This window comes from Arachis duranensis, chromosome 3 (assembly GCF_000817695.3).
Source record: "Arachis duranensis cultivar V14167 chromosome 3, aradu.V14167.gnm2.J7QH, whole genome shotgun sequence".
Lineage (NCBI taxonomy): Eukaryota > Viridiplantae > Streptophyta > Magnoliopsida > Fabales > Fabaceae > Arachis > Arachis duranensis.
Window position 1 is genome coordinate 76,854,453 of NC_029774.3, and position 7,158 is coordinate 76,861,610.

The following is a 7,158-nucleotide window of genomic DNA, read 5'->3' on the forward strand; positions in this document are numbered from 1 at the left end:
CTAAAATAACCCTTTAAAACAAACTTTCAATTTTGATTCTATTTGAACTCAGTAGCGAAAAATTTATGAGACAATTTATTTTTGTCTCATGAATATCAAAAAATAAAACAGAGCAGGGAAGAGAGAAGCTGACACCATCATGTATCCTGGTTCAGTTACCTTGTGCAATACAACCTACATCCAGTCTCCACCACAACAGTGGTGGAATTTCCACTATAGTTAAACTATTACATACACCAATTCCACAGGATTGACACAATTCTTTCACTCTCAAGTTCTAACCTAACTTGACTTGGTTATGCTAATACCTAACTATTCTCTCTTAGTGCTCACCCAACTAAGAAAGGGATACCTCACATGTACAAGATACAAGAACAGACTTAACCTAAAGAAATCTGAAATAACTCTAGGCTTTTCACTATTGTGTGTCTCTCTGCCTTTTTTCTCTCTTACGCTCTTTTAAAGACTCACTCATTTAGTCTTTTACCTCAAGAAATTACAGAAAGATAAACATTGAAAAGAAAAAAATACATTCTGTAAAACATGAAGGAGATTGACTTTTCAACAGCCTCTTTGCTATGTGATAAACCAAATTTGCTACCCTCTGATTCAGTTCTTCATTCTCGCAGAATGCTCCTTTGACTAGGAAGCACTGTCTAAGTAGATGATCTTCTTCAGAGAGCTCTTCTTAGAACATACACCTCAAGAACACTGGTTATCTCTCTTTAGCTTCTAAATGATGAACCAACTTCTTTTGTATCTCCTTACATGTTGCTGAGTTGCTCTCTCCTATGTCAACTCTCGAGCTTTGTGCTTCACCAACTCACCTTCTCACTTTTTCCCATTAATCCTCAAAATAGGAACTTTAGTTCTGACATTCTCTTGTTGACTGAAAGCCACAAGACAGCAGAAACACATATTTTCAATGGTAAGCCCAGATCTTGGCCATTGAAAAATAACTTGGTCCCCAAGACAAATTTATTATCGTAGATTCACAGCAGTGTTGATCAGAGATTACTTTCTTTATTTATCCCAATTTGGAGTGACAGAGAGTTGGGGAAGAGGAGAAGAAATGAGTTACCTTTAACCTTTGACTAAGCTTAATTTGGTTTGATTTTGCTGATTTGACCTCAACCTTTCTTGCCTAACCTTCTCTTTCTTTCTTCTTCTGTGAATAGCTTAGGAACTAAGCACTCTCTCACTTATGTGATTTCTTACCTAGAGGAAAAAAGTGAATGTTGCTTTTGGTGAAAGCAAATGGAGGGATTTGCTTGCTAACGGGCTTGGATCGGATATCCATAAATCAACCTATTTGATTTCTTTGGCTCAGCTAGTTTTATTTCTTTGAATCCTTTTGGGCTTCCTTTGTTTGTATAGCCCATCAGCCGTGTTTTTGTTTTCAATCAAATTGGGCTGCCTTAGTGTATTAATTTTGGCCTGCAACACTAAACCCAAATAATCAAAACTAATTGGGTAATTAACCCAATAATTCAATGTTTGTTATCATCAATTATATTAGTTAATTTCTTAACTCAACAATCTCCTCCTTGATGAAAAACATAATTAAGCATTAACCAAAAGGAATTGAATTTTAGTAGAGTTGAGAAACTTCCCTTTGAACGATGTTTCTTACTTATGTGTTGCTCCCCCTTTCCTTTTCAAGAGTAGCTCCCCCTAGATTTATGCTCTTCTTTTTGTTACTGTTTACAGTATACTTATAGAAAGCACAATAAAGATCTACACAACTTTATCTTGACTAAAGGAGATAACACAATCAACACCTCAAATCCAGCCCAATACTGAAGATATTATGTCAGCAACAAAAACAAAGCATCAAGTTTAATCAAGGGGACACCAGCAACATATCATATACAACAAGTTCCAATTTTCATGCCAAAAGATCACAATAGTAGCAAAAATTGCAAATCAAATTTTCATGCCAAAGCCATTGTGATACCAACAATAAAAAAAGCACAAAAAAATTCAGTAGCAGCAATTAAATTTACCCAAAAAATTCAAAAAATTCACTGCTCATGCTATTACTCCCCTTTTTGTCATCAAGGGTGGAGCATGGTCAACATCAGGTAAAATCTGCACCTTAAAACCTGCAAGAAAGTGTTAATGCACAAGCTAAAAACACCAAATTAGTTTAAAGTAAATGCAACAGTTGTTAAGGTATTACAGTCATCCTAAATAACAAAAGTAGTCCAAAAGTAACAAGAAACAGTTTTCATGAGACAAAAGTGAGCAGACAGCAGCAGCTTCATGAGACAAATCTAGGCATCTGAACTAGTTTCCTCCGAATCAGCTTCCTCTTTAGCATCAGTGGCATGATCTTCATCTTGTTGAAGGTTGTCAATGAACTTCATGAATACAGCCACTCTATCCCTTGATTTTCAGAGGAAATTCTCATGCTTGCTTGCTAGCTTCCTTTGTTCCTTACTCATGACAATCATGTGATTGGATTGTGAGATAAACTCTTGGACTACATCTCTAACAACATTGAACAGAACAGATTTTTGTCCAGTGGAGATGGAGGTTCCCTCGGTGGAAGGAGGAGAAGAATCCTCACAAATGAACTCATCATCTACTCTCTTAGAACAAGTTGGTCCTTTTTGCTGTTTCACTGAACCACCCCCTTTTAGATATGAATGTTTGTTTTCATAATCCTCATTTGACAAGTCAACACCAAAATGCTCAAAAATACAAGTTAGAAACATGCAATAAGGAAGGGCTTTGTCTTTCTCACTTCTAATATAGTCAAACATGTATCTAACCATCAAATAAGCAAATGAAATTTCTGTTTTAGTGAGCAGGGCATATAAAACAAAAGTGTCAGTATAAGAAACCCTTTGATATGAACCACTTTGAGGTAGTATGATGTGGTTGACAATTCGGTGCAACTGAGCACATTCATATCCTAGGGCTTTGTGAGTGAGTGTAATGCCCTCAATCAAAGAAACATGTTCACAAATATGAGCCAAGGCATCATTGAGGGAAATACCAACTCCTTCATCCCACTTAACAGAGGTATAAGCACAAACCCCAACATCAGTATATTTTAACGAATCACTGATTGTTTCATTATTTAAAACAATATCTTGGCCCTTGACATAAGAATGCACACTGCCCTCATGATATGTCATGTTTGCATAAAACTCTTTGACCAAAAGAGGATACACAGGCTTTTTGATGTTAAAAAGGTGATTCCAGTCTAAAAATTCCAAAATTTTAACATATTGAAAACCTTTCTTTTTCAGGTTTGGCAAATCAGCAAGAAAAGAGGGACATAGGGTACGGTACTTACTAACTCCTTCATAAAAGTGATTATTCAAGGCAGACTGATGAGAGGATAATTTGTACGCTTTTTGGCATTGTTTTTAGTATGTTTTTAGTATGTTTTAGTTAGTTTTTAGTATATTTTTATTAGTTTTTAGTTAAAATTCACTTTTTTGGACTTTACTATGAGTTTGTGTGTTTTTCTGTGATTTCAGGTATTTTCTGGCTGAAATTGAGGGACTTGAGCAAAAATTTGATTCAGAGACTAAAAAGGACTGCAGATGCTGTTGGATTCTGACCTCCCTGCACTCGAAGTGAATTTTCTGGAGCTATAGAAATCCAATTGGTGCACTCTCAACGGCGTTGGAAAGTAGACATCCTGGGCTTTCCAGCAATGTATAATAGTCCATACTTTTTCCGATATTTGATGGCCCAAACCGGCGTTCCAAATCAGCTCAAAACTGCCCGGCGTTAAACGCCGGAACTGGCACAAGAATGGGAGTTAAACGCCCAAACTGGCACAAAAGCTGGCGTTTAACTCCAAGAAGAGTCTCTACACGAAAATGCTTCAATGCTCAGTGCAAGCACACACCAAGTGGGCCCGGAAGTGGATTTTTATTTCATTTACTCATCTCTGTAAACCCTAGGCTACTAGTTCTCTATATATAGGACCTTTTACCATTGTATTTTCATCTTTAGATCTTTGAATATTTTGATCACGTTTTGGGAGCTGGCCTCTCGGCCATGCCTAGACCTTGTTCTTATGTATTTTCAACGGTGGAATTTCTACACACCATAGATTAAGGTGTGGAGCTCTGATGTACCTCGAGTATTAATGCAATTACTATTGTTCTTCCATTCAATTCCGCTTGTTCTTGTTCTAAGATATCACTTGTTCTTCAACTTGATGAATGTGATGATCCGTGACACTCATCATCATTCTCACCTATTAACGTGTGTCTGACAACCATCTCCGTTCTACCTTAGATTGAGTGGATATCTCTTGGACTCCTTAACCAGAGTATTCGTGGTACAAGCTAGAATCCATTGGCGGCTATTCTTGAGAATCTGGAAGGTCTAAATCTTGTCTGTGGTATTCTGAGTAGGATTTAGGGATTGAATGACTGTGACAAGCTTCAAACTCGTGATTGTAGGGCGTTAGTGACAGACGCAAAAGAATCACTGGATTCTATTCCGACATGATCAAGAACCGACATCTGAATAGCCGTGCCGTGACAGGGTGCGTTGAACATTTTCACTGAGAGGATGGGAGGTAGCCACTGACAACGGTGAAACCCTACATACAGCTTGCCATGGAAAGGAGTAAGAAGGATTGGATGAAGACAGTAGGAAAGCAGAGAGACGGAAGGGACAAAGCATCTCCATACGCTTATCTGAAATTCTCACAAATGAATTACATAAGTATCTCTTTCTTTATCTTTATGTTTTATTCATCATCCATAACCATTTGAGTTTGCCTGACTAAGAGTTACAAGATAACCATAGCTTGCTTTAATTTCGTGCACCAAGTTTTTGGCACCGTTGCCGGGGATTGTTGAGTTTGGACAACTGACGGTTCATCTTGTTGCTTAAATTAGGTATTTTTCTTCAGAGTTCTTAAGAATGAATTCTAGTGTTTCAAGGTGATGTTCTTATCATCACCAAAGTTGATTGATTCTCATCAATTTAGCTCTTGAATGTAATGTCCTGTTGAAGCTTGGCTAGCTATGTCTAATTTCTTTGGACTAAAGCTTTAGACTAACATTGCATGATTCCTGGAATTCTTATTAAAAATTTTGAATCTCTTTATCATCTTTTCCATATAATTTTCGAACAAGCACAAAAAAATTTATAAAATCTTAAAACCAAAAATATTTTTATGTTTCAAAAAAAAATTTACAAAATCATAAAAACCAAAAAAATATTTTATATTTCTTGTTGGGTCTAGAGTCTCATTTTAAGTTTGGTGTCAATTGCATATTTCTGTTCTTCTTGCATTTTTCATGTGTCTTCAGTGATCTTCAAGTTGTTCTTGATGATTTACTTGCTCTGATCTTTAAATTCTCTTATCTTGATTGTTTTGTTGTTTATCATATGCATTCTCAACTTGTTAGTGTCAGTAGTATACAAACTTCTAAGTTTGGTGTCCTGCATGCATTGTTTATTTGATTTTAGTTGCATTTTGATTATTCCTCATTATTAAAAATCCAAAAATATTTTTAATTTGTGTCTTTTCAAGTCAATAATACTGAGATTTGAAGATTCAGAACATACAGCAGAGGAATTACACAGAAAAAGCTGGGCATTCAAAACACCCAGTAAGGAAGGCAAACTGGCGTTTAAACGCCAGCCAGGGTGCCTGGCTGGGCGTTTAACGCCCAAAAGGGTAGTGCTTTGGGCGTTAAATGCCAGAATGTGCACCATTCTGAGCGTTTAACGCCAGGATGGCACAAGAGGGAAGATTCTATTTTCAATTCAAATTTTTTTTCAGGTTTTCAATTTTTTTCAAAATCAAATCTTTTTCAAATCAAATCTTTTCAATCAAATCTTTTTCAAAATCAATTTCTTTCCATTTTCAAAAATACTTGCTATCAATTAATGATTTGATTCAACATTTCAAGTATATTGCCTTTTCTGTTGAGAAAGGTTTAAATGTTTGAATCATATCTTTTCTTGTTAGCTAAGTCATTAATTTTTAAAATAAAATCTTTTTAAATTGTTTTTCAAATCATATTTTCTCAATCACATCTTTTTAAAACCATAACTTTTCAATCATATCTTCCTAATCACATCTTTTTCAAAATAGTTTTCAATCATATCTTTTTAATTTCTAATTTCAAAATCTTTTTTAAAAATCACTTAATTTCTTTCCCACTCTTAGTTTTCGAAAATCATCAATCAATTTTCAAAATTTTTTTAAAATCTTTTACTTTAATTTCGAAAATTTCTTCCCCAAAATCCTTTTAATTTATTTTCAAAAATTTCTTCCCCTCTTTTCACATCCTTCTGTTTATGGACTAACACTCATCTTTAATGCATAATTCGAACTCCATCTTTCATTGATAAGTTCGAATTTTCTACCTCTTCCTTCTATTTTTCTTTTCCTCTGACACCTTAAGGAATCTCTATACTGTGACATAGAGGATTCCACGTTTTCTTGTTCTCTTCTCTTTCATATGAGCAGGAGCAAAGACAAAAGCATTCTTGTTGAGGCTGACCCTGAACCTGAAAGGACCTTGAAGCGAAAGCTAAGAGAAGCTAAGGCACAACTCTCTGTAGAGGACCTAACAGAAATCTTCAAAGAAGAAGAACCCATGACAGCCAAAAACAACAACAATGCCAACAATGCAAGGAAGGTGCTGGGTGACTTTACTGCACCTACTCTCGACTTCTATGGGAGAAGCATCTCTATCCCTGCCATTGGAGCAAACAACTTTGAGCTTAAGCCTCAATTAGTTTCTCTAATGCAACAGAATTGCAAGTTCCATGGACTTCCATTGGAAGATCCTCATCAGTTTTTAGCTGAGTTCTTGGAAATCTGTGACACTGTCAAGACTAATGGGGTTGACCCTGAGGTCTACAGACTTATGCTATTCCCTTTTGCTATAAGAGACAGAGCTAGGACATGGTTGGACTCACAAGCTAAAGAAAGCCTGAACTCTTGGGAAAAGCTAGTCAATGCCTTCTTGGCAAAGTTCTTTCCACATCAAAAATTGAGTAAGCTTAGAGTGGAAGTCCAAACCTTCAGACAGAAGGAAGGTGAATCCCTCTATGAAGCTTGGGAAAGATACAAACAATTAATCAGAAAGTGTCCTTCTAACATGCTTTCTGAATGGAGCATCATAGGTATCTTCTATGATGGTCTGTCTGAACTGTCCA

The 7,158-nt window shown here is 36.1% G+C and overlaps 1 non-coding gene across 1 annotated transcript; it reads right to left on the reverse strand.

The window, feature by feature from the left end:
- Nucleotides 1–6,998: 6,998 nt before the first annotated feature.
- Nucleotides 6,999–7,106, reverse strand: LOC127746205 (small nucleolar RNA R71). Its single transcript, XR_008007825.1, has one exon. It is a non-coding gene; the product is annotated as a small nucleolar RNA R71 (small nucleolar RNA).
- Between the last annotated feature and the right edge of the window lie 52 nt (nucleotides 7,107–7,158).